Source organism: Colias eurytheme, chromosome 20 (assembly GCF_061535395.1).
Source record: "Colias eurytheme isolate Ceu_HAF_F1 chromosome 20, ilColEury1 Martin Lab GWU primary, whole genome shotgun sequence".
Taxonomy (NCBI): Eukaryota; Metazoa; Arthropoda; class Insecta; order Lepidoptera; family Pieridae; genus Colias; species Colias eurytheme.
The window spans coordinates 1296985-1317236 of record NC_142999.1 but is presented as its reverse complement, the minus strand read 5'-3'; the positions used below and the strand labels follow the sequence as shown (position 1 = coordinate 1317236).

At 32.8% G+C, this 20252-nt stretch overlaps 1 protein-coding gene and 1 non-coding gene across 2 annotated transcripts in view; both read right to left on the bottom strand.

The window, feature by feature from the left end:
• LOC149899471 (neural cell adhesion molecule 1-like) overlaps positions 1–10153 on the bottom strand; it is a 152543-nt gene extending 142390 nt beyond the window's left edge. Inside the window, exon 1 of the mRNA XM_090113528.1 lies at positions 10010–10153. The gene's annotated coding sequence lies outside the window, so the exon portion shown is untranslated. The remainder of the gene's footprint in view (positions 1–10009) is intronic.
• A 2765-nt stretch (positions 10154–12918) lies between these two features.
• LOC149899470 (5S ribosomal RNA) lies at positions 12919–13037 on the bottom strand. The gene has a single exon (XR_016457933.1). It is a non-coding gene; the product is annotated as a 5S ribosomal RNA (ribosomal RNA).
• Between the last annotated feature and the right edge of the window lie 7215 nt (positions 13038–20252).

Here is a 20252-nt window from a genome sequence, read left to right as displayed (position 1 = left end):
ATATGTATATGTATGTCGCAGGCAAATTGTATTATTTCGCCGTTTATAAACGCTCTGCATTTTTTAATATGCTGAGGATTTACTTTTTCTAAACGTCCACAAAAAGACGATTGCCAGCCGACGGAGTGCCGCTTCAGGGTGCTCCTATTTCTGTATGGTTACAAAAAATACGAACCTTACCTTACCCACATCCTTATCCAGACAAAAAAATTATGATTACGAATTCTCGACAATTTACAAAATGCCGAGCGTTTGTAAGCGGCGAAATAATACAATTTGCCTGCAACATATCATAGAGTAAAATGATAGGTTATCAGCGCTCCGTGAGTGACACCACGTGACTCGTCGAAATGTGGCTAATTAGCTTCTAATAAGCGACATTTTACTTCAGTTTTTCGCTCACGATAATTGAATCATGCCATCTTACTTTGACGTCTAATCGTGTGTGCGTTGGTGTGCCATTTTTGAAGATCGAATGATGTGTTTCAACCTTTCTACACCTTTTTTGAAGTAAAACTTCTTTAGGCGCGTCGTGAGAAAAATTTCAAGGTCATGGCAATACCGTCAAGTATGGAGTCAAGTAACGATTTTGGATTTTGAATCTTGCCAAAGAAGTTTCACTTCTTCACGTGTGCTCAGCACGCATTCTCTTTTTTTATAATATTATTGATAGAGATACCAAAATGTATTTTTATTCGTGTCAATGATATTTAAAACCTGATAATTGTAGTTAGCGGTGAACCACAATAATTATTGAGACCGAGAGCTACAAATGAACCGGTCATTGAATACGGCAAAAATTAATTGAATCATGTATTCGGTAATGTTAATTAAATTGAAATATATCGGACCAATCAACGGCTAGCGATTTTAATATATGGGAGAGAAAAATGTTGCGTAGGTATTTGTTTATATAAAAAAGAGTGTGCTGAGTACACGTGTCAGAAATGAAACTTCTTTGACAGATTCAAAATCGTCGCCTTACTCCATGACTTGGCGGTATTACTATAAAATTTCACTTAAATAATCAGTTTTACATTTTAAGAATGTTGTTTTTAGTATTATTTATTGGTTTTTCAAGTGCTACTATATTAATTTACGATTGTTGTGTTGTTAGTCGTGGGTAATGATATTAAATAACAAAAAATAAATAACTGTTTGTGATGACAAAATAACTGTTGTATTAAATGAATATGAAAATACTAGATGAAATATTATATTTGCATTTCACGCTAAGGTTTTATAAAACGCTATATTTTATTTTTCTCTTGAAAATATGTTATACCCTACGTCTTTGTTAAGACTTATAATATACTACATAGAACCTGTTATATTCCTTGTGGGTATGAACAAAAAAAGGAAAGAACATGTTACACTTAAAATTTTTGAATCAGAAAAACATATCTAGGTAGGTATAATACCCCACAAGAGAATACGGTACTTCAAACTATTACAGGAGGAAAGAAAGCTCAGAAGAGATGCTGCTAACCGCATTAAAAACATAGAAGGTTTTTGTCTTTTTTTTTAACTTGAGTAAGTTTCATAATATATTTTATTCTAAGAAACTGGTTTGAAGCAAAAGCGTAGGTTATCTAGGTAAGTAGTCCTCGTGCAAAGATGAATTTAAACGAATTTGTTACATTATTATGAAATTGGTTATTCTTTGAGTTTAGAAATAGCTACAAGATAAAAAGTAAAACAACTAAAACCCAACTACGACAAAAAACGACGCTGAAAAAGTATAAAACAAAAGTTAAATTGATGAACTAATAAAGAAGCTATGAACGAAAAGATGTGAATTATATGCAATCAGCCCATGAATACAGGTAAAGTCACAAGCAAATACTAGTAATATATATATATTCAAAATGTGCAAGTAAAAAGCTTTCAAATTATACCAAACACGGCATATTTATCTTAACTTTATTTTTTTACTCTGTATGTTTTGTCCGCTAGAGGGCGCCACATTAGATTTTGTGAAACCCCATATAGCCTATAACCAGCGGACAATTAAGACGCTTCTAATGATATGTCATTTGTCGAATTCTGATAAGTAGTTTAGAAGTTACGAGGGAACAGATGAACATACATACATACATACATACATATATACATAAATACATACATACATACATACATACATACATAGCCTGTCAAAATCATAACCCTCCTTTTGCTTTGCCGTAGTCGGGTAAAAACAGAATTTATTTATATGAAATCGATGGATTTCCCATCCTACTAATATTATAAATGCGAAAGTTTGTGAGGATGTGTGTGTGTGTGTGTGTGTCTGTTACTCTTTCACGCAAATACTACTGAACCGATTATAATGAAATTTAGCATACATATAGAGGGTAACTTGGATTAACACATAGGATATTGGCCGTTTGCTCTTGATGACAATTTAAATGTTAAATGATTTTTTATGAATATACTTTTCCAGTTTAGGATAGGTTTTGTTCTTTTTTTATGCGGGTTTTTCTTTGAAAAAGCGGGCGGAAAGCTAGTACATAATATTTTAAACACAGATAATTACTCTGGGACAATTTTTCAGTCTATTACTGAATTTAGCAACTTGACTTTATTTTATATTGATTATCTCTCATTGAGAAAAATTGTTAAAATGGCATTATTACAGATATCTGATATATGCATCCCATATTTTAACAATTTTTAAAAACATACATCGTAAATTTTTTAAACTTGTATATCTTTTTGAGACAAAGGTGCATGTTACAACCGTACATGCGTTTCTTTTATTTTTTTGTCATTTGTTTACAATGTTTTCGTTTTTAAATTTCTTTGACGATGTTCTGTTGACGAGAATGATTACAAATCTGTATAGGAGTGGATATAACAAAGCTAGATTCGATCATTGTTTATTTAAATCTTATATATAAAATTCTCGTGTCACAATGTTAGTCTGCATACTCCTCCGAAACGGGTGGACCGATTCTCATGAAATTTTCTGTGCATATCGGGAAAGTCTGAGAATCGGCCAACATCTATTTTTCATATGTACCTACCACGGGCGAAGCCGGGGCGGACTGCTAGTAATCTATATATATATAAAAATTAAACCCGTTTTCCTTGGTCACAGACTCACAGCATCACGCCTGAACGGGTGGACCGATTTAGATAATTCTTTTTTTATTATATTCCTAGAAGTACGAGGATGGTTCTTATGTAGAGAAAACGTAAATGTGTACCACGGGCGAAGCCGGGGCGGACCGCTAGTAAAAAAATATATTTAATTAGTAAAACCGTTGTTGTTAACATCATTTAAAGTAGCTTATAATTATAGTAATATAATTAATTAGGAATTTTCGCATATATCGTGCGTATCATCAAAATGTATTGCACCCAGCCAAACAATAGTTAAATGAGCAAATAGTGGCCTAATTAAAATTTGTTAATATTCTAATCCAATTGGCTCCAGCATCAGTAATTTAATACACATATTTGTTTGAAGCTTAATTAAACTGAACTTTCAAAATACAGTTCGTTTACAGAACAATGTGGAATGGAGTCGCAAGTAAATAAACAAAATCGATTATTCAGCTCTATGGTTTTATATTTAGAACAAGAGAATGTTTTTATTTATCCAATGGGTGGCCCTTTTGTTACTTTAAACCTATAGTAAAAGTCAATATATATTTAAACAAAAGATTCTTTAAAAGATATAAAACAATAATTTTTGGCTAATGTCTAGACTCTAGATTCTTTGATAATCAAATAAATAAGCTTTTGTTTCAAGTTTGATGTTTACAGATAAATATGTTAATGTTCAAAGAATGTTTTTAAATAAAAGGCAAGCTTTGTTTTATTAGATTTACAATCGACGTCGTCGTTGGCCTATTTAATCTATGGTAGATTATATTATATGCAGTTACATTATTTTTAATTACGAAGTTAAAATTCTATTAATGCAGCAATTTAGTATATAAGTTATTTTAATTAATTGTAATATGAGTTATTTTATTAAGCTATTGCATAGCTTCTATCGTGGGCCTTGAGCGCGGGGACCGAATCCAGAAATTCCGTAACGAAAAAACCTCACGCTCCCCACTCCGACGGGCGCGGAGGTGTGGCTTGAAGGCATAGCATGCAATAGCTTTACCGCGGCAGTCCCCGAGTGCCACACGTCTTTTTATTGTTATAATTTAGGGCAGCATCGTTCATGGCTGAAGAGCCCGATTCTGGAGCGACAAGAGCGCCCACAACTCCTGAACTTATATGTTGATGACTGGTGATAAATTATTTAATCTAGTGCGACGATCGACGAGCATCGAACCAACTGCGATCGAAGACTACGATGATGTTCGGTTTTGGGCGAGCTTTTTTTTACAATACGTAATAATCCTTACTAATATTATAAATGCGAAAGTAACTCTGTCTGTCTGTCTGTTACTCAATCACGCCTAAACTACTGAACCAATTTGCATGAAATTTGGTATGGAGTTATTTTGATACCCGAGAAAGGACATAGGCTACCTTTTATTGCGAAATATGTACCACGGGCGAAGCCGGGGCAGACCACTAGTATTTCATAGTTCTGCGTATAAGTACATACATGACGTTGTATAGTATATACTACTAGAGTGCGTTTCACGAAAGAGTTCCCCTGCCGTTATGTTGGCATACCTGACTGTCAAAAACGAAAATATTTTTTTTTAATCAAAAATGACAGAGAAAATATTCTCCTTTCTTCCTAGCCTACAGGCTTATCTTAGCCGCTTTTTATGTCATCCAGAAGCCCAAGTCTGTTAAAAGTTTGTACAAATTTAACTACTTCAATCACTAATTAATATTCTAGTTCAAGATAAATTACACGGGAATTGGAACAATATCAATAACAAAAAAAAAATAAAAACGTAACACATTTATGGAGCATTCAGCCAGCGGTTCTGACTTATTCCTCCTATAATTAGAGGAAGCGAAAAAATTTAATTAAAATCCTTGGCCATTTTGTACGCTATCTGAATAATTATTAGCTTAAGAAACACTCCTTAGAAATTATTTCGAGGATTAATGTGTTTATTAATGTTTTTCATGTTATTTTTCATAGTGAAATAACTTGGAAATCTGGTAATGAATTAAAATATGAAAGTTTTTAACTCAACAGTTAAAATTAACAGTAATTAACTGAACGACAATTTTATCTAAGCTGTATTTAAAATGTGGTGGTCGACTTTTGTTCATGGAACACATTATTATAAAACAAATTTATTAACACAATAATTCCCATATCTATACTAATATTATAAAGCTGAAGAGTTTGTTTGTTTGTTTGTTTGAACGCGCTAATCTCGGGAACTACTGGTCCGATTAGAAAAATTCTTTTGCTGTTAGATAGCCCATTTATCGAGGAAGGTTATAGGCTATGTATCATCACGCTACGACCAACAGGAGTAGAGCCACGGGGGTGAAACCGCGCGGAGCAGCTAGTCCCATATACATATTATCAATTCGTGAGAGTTAATCTCAGAAATGGCTTAACCGATTTCACTGCGGTTAACTCTAATATGATTCGTTGTTTTAGCACGTTTATTAATAAGCTAGCATTTACACCTCTATATTTTCCTAATCGAAGCGAAGATGAACCCAACAATCTGAAAATAATTTTAATTCGTTCCACCGTCCGCGTGGCATCAGTGTGAGTTATAGGTATATTAAGAAGAGCTGGAACGTCAACACATTTACACATTGCACATGTTAGGCCGGGAGATACTGACACAAAATTTCGGGTCATTTGTAACAGGATGGCTGTCTAGAGGGGTCTTAGTACGCAATGACAAAAAGAAAAATGATGGTCAGAACGCTGGTACCGGCGGACTAGTCGCGTGGGCGTTAGTCACACTCGTCGGATAAATAGCGAAAGTCCAACGATTTGTAACACAAAAATTTTAGAATTTACCGATAGCCCTTAAAAAAGATGTAGGCGGTAGTGTCATGCCATACTTTTACGATGTGACTTACAGTCCGCCATACCGACGTGAATGCGTTGATTTAAAAAAACAATTCAACCATTTGTACCGGGCTCACTTTTGCACAAGTAACCATCGTCGTGCAGCCATTTACTAAAATCGCCATGCCATACTTTTCGGACGATTCCAAATGGTCGCCATACCGCGGAAAATCTGCAAATTTTTGAATTTTTTTTCTCGCCAAACGATTTGTACCACCCTACATTTTTTTTTCAACAACTCCTGAATGATTATAAATAGAAGTGTGGTAATGCCATACCTGTGGGAGGTGGCGTATGTGTATAAGATTTTTTCTTATTGTAAGATTTTATTCGTAGTTTGAACGATTTGTAGCAGTATGGCACTAATTTTTCCCTCTATTAAAAGTATGGCAAATATAATAATGGTCACGTTGCATCATATACTTTCCAAAAATGCCGTACTGGTACAAATCGCCAATTCTTTTCATTTTTTTTTACGTTTTGGCTTAAGTCTTACATCAATCAAGTCAATCATCCGCCCCATGTTTGCAATCTGCGATATTTTTTTCTAGGTAGAATTGTATACAAACAAACAGAATATAATGATCCTATACTGTAAAAAAATATTTTACGTATTGTACAGTCGTATTTTTGAAACGTGACGAATAAATTAATTTTCAAGTATGGCAGCACTTTTTCCCCCTACTAGAAGTATGGCAAATATAATAATGGTCACATTTTATCAAATACTCTCCAAAAATCCAAATGCAATACTGGTACAAATTGTTTGGCGAAAAAAATTTTTTTTTTGCAGATTTTCGGCGGTATGGTGGCCATTTGGAATCGTCCGAAAAGTATAGCATGGCGATTTTCGTAAATGTCTGCACGATGATGATTACCTGTGCAAAAGATAGCCTGGTACAAATGTTTGAATTGTTTTTTTTTTAATCAACGCATCGCGTCAGTATGGGGGGCTGTAAGTTACACCGGAAAAGTATGGCATGACACTACCGCCTACATCTTTTTTATGGGCTATCGGTGAATTCTAAAATTTTTGTGTTACAAATCGTTTGACTTTCGCTATTTATCCGACGAGTTCGACTAACGCCCACGCGACTAGTCCACCGGTACCAGCGTTCTGAGTTCTGACCATCATTTTTCTTTTAGTCATTGCGTAATAAGACCTCTGTAGAACCGCCATTCTGTTACAAATGACCCGAAATTTTGTGTCAGTATCTCCCGGCCTATGTATGTGTCATATTTTGCAATTGTTTATAAATACAGGGTGATGTAATTGGTGTAGTGCGAATATCTAAAAATCTATGAAGAATTTTGTGATACAGTAAATGGAAGAATTATAGACTATTTTACAGTATTTAATAAAATCATTTAATTTTTTGTTCATTTTCATTAGAAAATATGTCAATTTTTCTCATTAAGGTGGAAATTTGGATGATAAGGATCTTGTTAGAAAAATATAAATTTTGACTAAAATCGGCATTTTTTTTTTCAAAAATCAAATTACTAATTAATCAGAGTTATCACATTATTAAAAAAACGCCCGTTATTTAAATCATTATCAAAACAACCATCCGTGTGTTGGGAGTAAGCGCACGTGTTATTTGTATTGTTTTTATGACCTGAAATTTAATTATTATTTGATAATTGAATGATTACTAATACTTTTATCCAATTGATTATTATTAGAATAAATAATTAACTTCATCAATTGATTTACTTTTAAATTATAATTTTACAGGTACATTATGAGAGCTTTCATAAGTATGTAATTATATTTGCATAATATATTTATCTACAACGCACCCATTTTACAATTCAAGTCTAAAATGAAACTAGAGTCGAATTTATTTTTGAACATACTGTAAGTGAAATTGCATAAGTGTGAGTACTGTGAACATGCCAGCTTTCCTTAATTGACCGATATAAGGCGCGGGACATATACAAGCGGCGCGGCGCGCATCGGGCGCACTGCCGGCGTGCATCGGGTGCTATTGGCATTTTGTATGAAATAACTTTGGAAAGGCGGCGCAACCGTGGCACGACCGTGGCGTGCCGCCTCGACGCCTTTCCAAAATTCTTTCATACAAAATGTATAAGAAGGACGTGGTGCAAAACAGATTCAAGAGGTGCGCTTATGGCACGCCCGCGCCCGCGCCGCTTGTGTTTGACCCGCGCCAGAGGTGTTAACATGGGTGTAACAATCGTCACTTTTAAATGTATAGATAGATAATACGTACCTACTCGGGTATATGAACTCAAACATTTAAACTCAAACTCAAACATTTATTCATTCAATAAGACTTCTTCTAGAAGTACTTTTGAATCGTCATAACATATTTTAAACATTTACCACCGATTTGGAAAGAGTTTAAGTTTTGAGTTTTAGGCATGTACAATGTACATAATATCTCCCTGATATCTATACTATAATATGTAATACTAGATTTCCGCCCGCGGCTTCGCCCGCGTTTTCAAAGGAAAACCCGCATAGTTCCCGTTCCCGTAGGATTTCCGGGATAAAACCTATCCTATGTGTTAATCCAAGTTACCCTCTATATGTGTGCTAAATTTTATTGTAATCGGTTTAGTAGTTTTTACGTGACAGAGTAACAAACATCCATACAAACTTTCGCCTTTATAATAGTATTAAGATTATAAAGAGGAAAGGTTTGTATGTATGTATGTATGGTTTTCACGCATAGACTACTAAACCGATTATAATGAAATTTAGCACAAATATAGAGGGTAACTTGAATTAACACATAGGGTAGGTTTTATCCCGGAAATCCCACGGGAACGGGAACTATGCGGGTTTTCCGGGAAAACGCGGGCGAAGACGCGGGCGAAAAGCTAGTGTATCATATAAACTGTCTATTCTATAGAGTAGCTGAAATAACTGCCAAAGTGGGCTTTATGTGATTTCAAAGCTCATTTGCTTATAAGTCAATATAGAATTTAATACTGCCCTACATTATGACTTCGAGGAACTATTTGCTGGCTACATATAATTTAGGTTACTGCAATTATTATTAAGTATGTACAATTGAAAATCACTTAGGCGCAATCAGAGGTAAATAAAATCATATGGAGTAAATTATTTTATGGTAATATTACACGATGTAAGGATAAAATGCTCCATAAATTTCATAACACATTTGCTTAGAAATAACGCGGCATTCAATATTTATTTTATTTATCGTTAATTTAAAATAATTTGAAATTAAAACAATTAATAACAAAACAAATAGAATCAAATTGAGTCCACTTATCAGAAAGAGTGAAGAATAAAAGGTCTATTTCCGCTTAAGCCTGAAGCTACTAAGGGCCGATTTTTCAATGCTTGGATAAAACTTATTCGTCGAATAATGTATAAAACTACCATTTTAAAAACGTATTCTAATTGCCCGTATTTGACAGTTTACGTGACATTTTAATATTATTGTGTAATACTTTATTGGACGGATAAGTTTTATCCAAGCATTGAAAAATCGGCCCTAAGTAGATGCTAAAAATAAGTACTAGAATGAAGAATACTCAGCTACACTCAAAATTTTATAAATGATGATGATAATGACTTATATTATTTGTTTATTAATTAAAAACTTAATAAAAGCAGTTACTTTTATGTTATGATGTTTCTTCTTTTTATTTTTCTAGGTAGAGACTATTAGAGACAGTATCTATGTAATTTGTAATGAAATAAAAATATAGTTTCTAGGTAAATAAGATATTAAATTATATAATTTTTTTTATTGTAACTAATTGAAAAGTATAAATATTGAAATCTATTGGGCTTAAGCTCTACCAGAAGGTAGAGCTTTACGAATTATATTTTAAGGCTGTTATTTATTTTTACACGCTTCAACGACCTTGATGTTTCTGTCACTAGTTTCCCCATAAAATAAATTATCTTTATTATAATTGAATTTAAAAAGCGGTCAGTTATTCCACAAAAATATTTATTTACCAAAGTATCAAACAACAATCTAAAATGAAATTATTTATTTAATTATATTTAACTTTACTTGAAAACAAACTTACTAACAGCACTGAACACAAATATCCCACTTCACAGAATAAAAGTTAAATCCAAAATTAAAAACACACTGAACAAAACACACCACGAAAAAGTTTTGTTCCGATCGTAAATTATTCAAGAAAAATTGGAGCGAGACGTGCACCCACCCCGACGTTCACAACCGTACTGAACTCTTTACTATTACACCTTCAGGATGCCGTAGTATTAACCGAATAATTTGAGAGCCGCTGAAAATATTCCATGAATTTTAAACGCGTATACAATTTTATTCGGCCGGGTTATACTTAAACGATGTGACCGGGAAGTTGTTATTGCCTTTAATACTTGATTAGACATACTTTTATTAGTCCGTCAAGTTTAAATAACATGTTAAACTTGAAGATTTATTATTCTGGAAAGGAAATTTTCTTTAAAGCTTCAACAGCGGTTACAAGTTCATGAAAAATTAAGTTCTTATGCACATTATTTAAGTTTAAAATCGCAAAAGAAGTCTTTTGAGGCTCACTGCCTCAAATTGGTCAGATTTCTTTATAAAAATATTCGAGTATTTGTTTTGTTTACAAACTTCAAATATAATCATAATTTTTGCCAAAACATGTTTACTTAGTTAACTAAACAAACAACAATGTTAACAATGTTAATTATTATATATTACATTTATTTCTCATTACAAACAAAATCACAAGCTAACAAAACAAGCCTCTTACAAAAAATATGTCTGTTAATCGATTCAACTTTCAAGGCAATCAAAAAACTAATTCATGGCAAGAAACGTCAAATAAAACCCACAATAAGTTTTTGTTTGGCTTTGTTCCATACAGGTCTGCATTACATTTAACCTCCGCATACAAAAAGCCTATAAATTAAGGACTAAAGCTTTAACTAAGATATGATTAAAATAAAAAACTCGACTGAAAATTTTACTACACATTATTTTTTGGCGGCTATTTTTATGACTCACTATAACGACTAAGATGAATCTATTGACTCACAAAAAATACGACAAGCAACAACATTACTTATTTATATACGAACTTACCCTCATTCTGCCGCAGTCGGGTAAAAAAGGTTGTCATCACATCACAACCACCTCAAAATTTTATTTATTTGTATAGATTTTCAACAATCAAATATAATCACGTGCGAGCAAGACTGTCGAAGTTGTTCTTTTCAAAATATAAAAGCGACCCTTGCCGGGTATAATTCAAGTACAATTATATTGAAGGGTGTTTTCATATCATTTTTATAAGACTTATTTTAAGTCATATTTCTATTTGAAATCCTATAAGGCAGATCTGTTTCAATGATATCTCTTTTTGGCTATAGATATTTAATTATTTATTTTTTAATCTATTTGACTATTTCATTATATTTCATGAGTGTCATATAATTGATGGATCTTTCATACTTATGCAAAAATAAAGTAAAATCGAACGAACTATAAATAAACTCACAAAAATATTACGTACATTTTCATCCACAATAATATAATATAGAGCAAAATTTGTACGATTTTTGAGCGTCTTAAAAATTAACTGAAGAACTACTAACTGATTTTGGGGACTAAAGAAAGCAGTAAGTTATGTATGTGTATCATTTTTCAAAAGTGACACAATTTTTAAAAGGTTTATCAACTCAGACGGCAGTTCATCTAGTCATAACACTTAAACCCATCTCAATATTAAGCGCTCAAGTCACAATAACATCGCTTCACCTAATGAGTTGCTTAGAAAAATCCTAATAAATTCCAATGTAGAATTCCACCTCGCTGACTTTAAAATATGACACGTCTCAGGGGACTTGGGCGTTTTATTAATACAGGTCTAATAAACTAAAGTGGTAGCTTTTTGTCTTTATATAGGTTAGTTTTGAATGCTTAAGGTCAATTTGAAGTGATTTTTATAAGCGTGTGTTTTGTTTGTTACGTTTTTTCTGATTTGTATTAGAAACTAGCGGTCCGCCCCGGCTTCGCCCGTGGTACATGTTTACGTTTTCTCTACATAAGAACCATCCTCGTACTTCAAGGAATATAATAAAAAAAGAATTATCGAAATCGGTTCAGCCGTTCTCAAGTTATGCGCTTACCAACACATTTTGGGATTTATTTTTATATTATAGATAAATTATAATAATATAATAATAACATTATAAAGAGGAAAGGTTTGTATGTATGTATGGTTTTCACGCATAAACTATTGGACCGATTTTGATGAAATTTTGCACAGATAATCTTTAGACCCTGAGAAAGAACATAGGCTACCTTTTATTGCGAAATATGTACCACGGGCGAAGCCGGGGCGGACCGCTAGTAAATTATAATTTAATATATCGATTTATTGATAACCTACTCTAAGTAAAAAATGATAACAATTGATGAGTTACAGGATTATTTTTTTGCAACTACACATACAAAAACCTTAAACTTTTAAAACTTTCAGCCTTTTCAGTAAGGGGCGATCTCTCCCAGGGGAACGGTAACAAAAAAATCTGCCAATAATTTTACTGCTTACCTACCTTAACTAAAAACATACAGAAAACTTAAGCCTGAAAATTGAAAACAAAATAGAACGTATTCTGTTTATATTATTATTTAACATATATAGCGAAAAAACACTGCTGTGATACTATCTAAATGGGATTGTAGGATGATAACCATATAATAACAGAAAAAATTTAGACAAGTCTTGAAACGCGTTCTATTACATCTATTGTTCATTCTATTACACGTTTATTTATGTGGCAATTTTGGCTAAGTGCATAAGGAATAAGATTTGATAAGGAAATTGCGAAAAAAAATATTTTTTTTTATCCATATACCGTTGACGAAAAATCTATTTTGATTCTGAATTCCGATGAGCACTAGAGCTTATTTTAATAAAAAAAAAATACTACAACATTAATTTTTGCAAAAATCCAACATCACGCGGTGTTCCCAGGCGGTTACCCATCCAAGTACTGACCGCGCCCGACGTTGCTTACCTTCGGTGATCGGACGAGAACCGGTGTATTCAACGTGGTATGGACGTTGGCGATATCTTACTTAAACTATGATACAGAATTTGATAATTTTTTAACGTATAATATTTAAAACAAATGAAAATATAGATATAGTAGGAAAATTTACTTTAGCAAAAAATTGTAAAACACTTCAGATACTTTAATAATACCTACTATTAAAATAAAAAGTGGAAATGATAATTTATTACTTGCTGAATAAAAATTAAAATAATAATTAAATCAAACATTTTTAACACTAATTAACCGCTCGCGTTCAAATTAAGGAAATCTGAACGAATTCATAACAGATTTGTATCTTATCTGTAAATTGAAACACTGGGCGGAAAATAAAAGAGGAATATAAAAGAAAATAAACGTAACCCAGATATACTACAAAGTTACAAACACTGATAGTCAGGTGCAAATCAGGTGCTTTAATTTACAACAATAATACCTATTTATTATACACACTGAATTTTATATTTAGTTTTATAGCATTTAATTATTTAAAAGCTTTATAAATAGAAAAAATTTGATCCTTGAACGATTCGATCCCGACTCGTTGTCCTTTTTTTCTATTCTTTAACAAACTGAATTAACTGACAAACAACCAACAAGAAGTAACAAAAATTGTTATCATCCTTATAAGTATAAGCCTGTTTTCCTACTACAAGTTTACAAATAAGTTCGTAGAAATCATGTATTATATCTTCTTACATTTTCCGGATGGTTTTTTGAGTTTACGAGTCGCTGTAGGTATAATTGTTTTCGAGTGCCCACTTGCTTGGATTTTACTCTTTTTATTGCATATGCCAATTGAAAGCAAGCTCTTGTTTTACTTTCTTTTAGCTGGCAATGAGATTTGAGAAGTCGGTATTGTTATTTTATATACATTGACCAAGCATTGACCTATAATTATTATCTAAGTAAGTGTTGGTAAGTTAAAGTTCAAGTGGGAATAGATTTAGCTCCTCGTCACCGATTAAAATAAATAAGTGAAACACGCATTTTAAATCTCTTACGGAACTTTACTTTTTATTATAACGAAGTAATATAATATTTCACCTTCTATATTTTTACTCGTTTCTTGTAAAATGCGAAAACAATCATTTATGATAGCATTATACCGCCAAACTTCCTTGAACTGTACCGCACTGATCCGAGTAAAGACGGACAGGTGCACAAGCAATTCATCGGTTTTTTCATGCCACACCGGACCGTAAAAAATCGGAATGCCGGACAGTAAAATTCCTTGTAGTGCACAAGCGCCCTTAATCTATATACTAGCTTGTGCACTATACGTAATTTTACTGTCCGACATTTTACTTTTCCCTATTCCGGATGGTTTTTTGTGTCTACGAGTCGCTGTAGGTATAATTGTTTTCGAATGCCCACTTGCTTGGATTTTACTGTTATTACTGCATATGCCAATTGAAAGCAAGCTCTTGTTTTACTTTCTTTTAGTTGGCAATGAGATTTGAGAAGTCGGTATTGTTATTTTATATACATTGACCAAGCATTGACCTATAATTATTATCTAAGTAAGTGTTGGTAAGTTAAAGTTTAAGTGGGAATAGCTTTAGCTCCTCGTCACCGATTAAAATAAATAAGTGAAACACGCATTTTAAATCTCTTATGGAACTTTACTTTTTATTATAACGAAATAATATAATATTTCACCTTCTATATTTTTTACTCGTTTCTTGTAAAATGCAAAAACAATCATTTATGATAGCATTATACCGCCAAACTTCCTTGAACTGTACCGCACTGATCCGAGTAAAGACGGACAGGTGCACAAGCAATTCATCGGTTTTTTCATGCCACACCGGACCGTAAAAAATCGGAATGCCGGACAGTAAAATTCCTTGTAGTGCACAAGCGCCCTAAGAGTTAAGGCCACACTGTCTATAGTAAGTATTTTCGTATATATTTTAGTGTTCATCAATACATCGAGTTGGCACATATATCATTGTTTCGGCAGTACCTACAATACAGATTTGTCACATGTATATTCGAAACGTGCTGAAAGCCTGAAATCCAGGCGAGAATCTTTAGAATGAGAATATTGAATTTCGACACGCATTGGTATTAAATAAGATTATAATAAAATCTAGTATTTTTTAGTGATTTTACGTGAGTATTATACATTTAGAAATTAAAGATTTTACGGATTTTAACGCGATTTATTATTTATTATTGACTGAGTTCAGTCTCCCCGTGACCACGCTCGCTGCAAAGTTTGCGATAATAATATAATGAATAAATCGCGTTTAAAATCCGTTAAAATATTTAATTTCTTAATAATAAATTATTTTACTTGTAATAAATACAATCAACACAATTGTTAGCATTGAATTAACTCCAACAAAATACAATTACTATTAATTATTTTAAATTGCATAACCAGGTGAAATTAATTTATAATGATCAACAAAATATGTATTTACCTAATAAATTATAACAATTGGCGTCGTGTTAAAAGTAGACATAATGAAAATTAATTACTGTTTATTGTCGATACTACCAGTGCGTTGAAAGCTTCCGCGAGTCCATGGGACAAGCGATGAGCGATAAACAATTAGTTTTAAATAAATAAATATTAATAAATTCAAATCAATAATTCACCTTTTTTTCAAGAATGTCAGCGCAGACTAAAAAGCTTTTTTCTTACTTTATGAGTACACTAGCTGTGCCCTGCGGTTTTACCCGCAGTGCTCCGCTCCTGCTGGTCTTAGCGTGATGATACAAAGATTTGTTTGAACGCGCTAAACTCAAGAACTACTTACTGGTCTGATTGGAAAAATTCTATCGATGTCAAAAATTCTATGTAGTCCATTTATCGAGAATGGCATATAATATCATCACGCTAAGACCAACAGGAGCGGAGCATTGCATGTAAAACCGCGGGGCACAACTAGAGTAACAATATTAGTAAATATTTCCATAGAAATGAACTACGATATAAGTGGAGCATGAAATCATTACCGGCGATCGATCAGGCGTCTCGGACGCAGGGGACATATTAAGGGCTTGGTCTAGTAGTGCAAACAAATGCATCCTGTCATCCTATATGTAAATAATACAAATGTACTAAGGGAAAGTTGCTCCACTTAATTTTTAAAAATTAAATCATTCGTATGCATAATTTAATATGGTGTTAAATTATTCGGATAATATCATCAGTAAGCATTGGATTTGTAAATTAAACTGTAGTAATAAATGTATGTAGGTAATAGGTAATTGTAATACTAACACTAGGATAAGATTTTACTAACACTTTATGGGCTATGTGGCCTGAATTAAATGAATTTTATTTATTTATTTATTTAATATTCGTAATAAGTACCAAAAATGACAATTTGAAACAATTTTCGTGAAAATTACACCGGGTGATTTTATCAGTACACAAAATTTGCGAATACTTTCTATTGATATCTTCAACTTCATGTTTAAATAACTGATCAACTTTTACAAAGAAATTTGGACGAAATATAAAAAAAAATAAGCTTTCCATACAAAATGCAGAACTCTATACATTTTTTTCGACCTAAGTTTCTTAGTGAAAGTTGTTCAGTTTAACTAATAAAACGGATAAACAAATTTTGTATATAATAAAAAAAATGTAATGTTTGTGTTAAATGAAAACAAAAGATATTTATTTCTGACTAGCTTCCGCCCGCGACTCCGTCCGCGCGGATGTCAGTCTTCGCGTCTTCTACAGATTTATTATATTATGTGTAATATATAGATTTATATTGATAAACCTAATAAATCTTTTGCTAGCATTCTGATGCTTTATCGGTTGCACTGGATTTATCTCTTTTTTTCAATCGCTTGAATGATATAGGATGGGTCCTTGATGTGCATCGAATGCTGAAGTCTCGAATCAATCAATTCTGACAGTAGGCAATTTATGTAAAATCTTGATAATGGTCCATCATTTTATTTTGCCTAAACGTTACATACTTTTTTATATATTCTATTTTTAACGAACTCCAGTCCAAACAGCAAATAAGCAGACTTCTGCTTCTGCAACGTTTAGTTGTCCCTAAATTTAGAAAAAATAGTCATGATTCTTATCTATGACAAAAGTGTTATTTTTTGCATTGTATTTCAAATATTTAATTTTTTTTAACCGCATCTTCCGCATTCATGTCTTTTGCCGGAATTAGACATTTAACTTCTACTAGTCCCATTTTCCCTTTTTGATATGGGAGTGTATAAAGTAATTTTTTTAGATATTTCTCGTTATACTTATAAAAAGTTATTATTGTCATTTTGCTCATTAGGTACATTAATTTCGATATCAGTTTTAAGTTTTTTGATACCTGCAATAATAACGTCATAATCGCCTGCACATACTTATCGATTACAACCTGTATACAATCCACCATCCACATTCATAATGTTTTCCTGTCCTCCTCTCCTTTACGCTGTTCACCGATACATTTGAAATGAGTAAATCTGCTACCACTGAAGGATGTTTCATTGTGATCAGCAAATCACCACTGTTGTCGATTATTTGTTTTTCATTTTTAATCAGCAATTGGGAATCATCAGTTTTGTTTTTTGCAGATTGGTGATGTACCCTAACAATACGTCGAAAAGGGAAAGCATCAACGAATTATCGTTTTCGTCCTCTTTTTTTATTCTTCGCGTCTCTGTTACTTCTGTTTGTTTAGTTCTCAACACCCACTGAATTTTCTATGTTATTGTGATCTTCCATTACATCTGAGTTTTGATGATGTGATGATAATCCATTTGTTTTAATATTGGTACTTAGAGTTGGTAGACTAAACTAGAAATGGCGGACTAAATTTGTCAGCGCGTCTGTAAGATCAGAATATAAAACCAACATCCTAATATCAAAGGATATATATATATTCAAATCCTGTATTTAAGTTACAAAATTAATAATCAAACAACATGCCGCTACGTTGAAAATGACTAGAAGAAAAAATTAAAACACCTCGGATCAATTTTGGAGTAAACAAATCATTTTCCCCGTATGGGGATTTCCCCGGATGAACTTGGGAAGTTCAAGTTCTCAATACAAGTTTATATTATATTTCGTATTTCTCAAACGAAAAATAAACATTTTTGGAACTTCAAAAAAATTATATTATAAGAAAATTTATGAGCTTACTTTAGTTTTAAAGAAATATACATCCCTTTACTGACACCCCGTAAAATAAAGAAATTGTTGCCAATCACCTTTGCAATCTATTCGGTTTCATTAACTTTATGTTCGAAGATAATTTTTTTTCTAGTAGATAGTTACACGCGTATTTTTTTCGTTTATTTTCCATATCGAAATCAAATGTTTAAAAATACGAATATTTGCACAAAACTAAGATAAAAATAATCAATTAACAAAAATATTAAATTTAATGAAGTAGAGCAACTTTCACTTCGGTATGAAGGAAAATCGAGCGTAGAGCACACGTCAGAACGCTCCGGCCCAAGGAGCGCGACTAAAGAAATTCGCTAGGATTTTTCCTAATTATTTTAAATATTTTTTTAATATTTAAGGAATTATCAAAATTCAAAAAAAAAATTTTTTAAAGGATTAATACTCATTGGTCTTCAACCAACTCGAATAAATTAATGGAAAAAATAACTTTTAGCAGTATTTATCAATAGATTTTGTAAGGCAAAAAATGGGAAATTTAATGAATTTATAACGTTCTAATTAAGAAAATCATAAGTTTTTCGGCAATTGTGTTCAGCAGTTTTTAATAACGACTATATAAGGATAATAATGCGCTGATCAGATTGTGTAAATTGTAATCGGTTGCAACGTAGTGAGTGCACAAACTTAGCTCGAAATGTCTTTGGGGGAAATAGACTTATCTTGAAGGCCTGATTAAGGTAACATAAAGTAACTTTATAAATGTGAAAAAATTCACGCGCATTGCGTATATAACACTTATTGATAAACAAGAAAAAAAAATTCAGTTTATCATTTCATTAGCCGGGAAAAAATTGTCAAATAACTTGTTGAAAACGCAATTTTGCTAGACTGCAGCCTTAACGAAACGCTTTTGTTATGCGAAATAGTTAAGTAATTGTTCTGTTTATTCCATTTTTATGGATATTAGATACAGGAGTATTTTTGAAGTAAAACTTCTTTAAGTGCGTTGAGAGTAAAATTTCTAGGTCGCGTCATGGCAATACCGGCACGTCATGGATTAAGGCAACGATTTTGGTATCCTTGAATGTTGCCTTCAAAAAATAGCGTGTGTGCCGAGCACACGTGTCAGAAGTGAAATTTCTTTGGCAAGATTCAAAGATACCAAAATCGTCGCCTTTCTCCATGACGTGACGGTATTGTCATGACGCGACATGATTGACCCTTGAACCTTGAAGTTTTACTCTCAACGTGCCTAAATAAGTTTCACTTCAAAAATCATGATTGAAATTTTTAAAATATAATGAAAAACAAATTAATTCGTAGTTTAGATTGTTTCTAATCTTAAAAGTTTTACAATAATAAGCTTATTTATTCTTAGAAAATCAATTACTCGTATTCGTAAAAGTGAACATTTTAATGAATTTAAAACAAGACAATGTTTTGGTGTTTACAAATTAAGACAGTTAGAGCGGGGGCACACGATGCGTTGCGGCGGCGGTGCGGCGCCGGAGCGGTGTCGCTGCGTCGTCTTACATAGAAATATATGTGGCATGTCACACGATGCGCTCCGGCGCCGCACCGGACTTGTAACCACCAAGACGAGGCGGGGAGGGGTGAATGCGGTGCGACGTCGGAGCGGCACCGCTCAGTTGTTTTGCATCACAAGGAAGGACACGCTGTGCAACGCTGCTACGACGCCGCTGCGATATAACAACGTTACGGCCGCGGCGCCGCACCGCTCGTGTGCCCACTGACACGGTGAAATCTTTGCGGTGCGGCGCCGCAACGCATCGTGTGCCCGCGCCCTTAGAAATAAACCATCACGATTCTCAGAATGTTTCAATACATTTTATTATTTGCTGACTTTGGTATAATTTCAAAGTCTATGTTCTTTATAATTTAAATTTTTTTAAGTATATATTTTCATTCGCTTATTTCTTTTCAATTATTTATTTATTACAAATCTATTGAATTAAATATTAAATTGAGCATCACATAAATAAGGAAATATTGTATCATTTTATGATATTGGAAGCATTTTCTAGTACATAATTTTTATGCTATGTTAATACTTACTATATAATTATTATTTTATACTTCTGTCATATTTC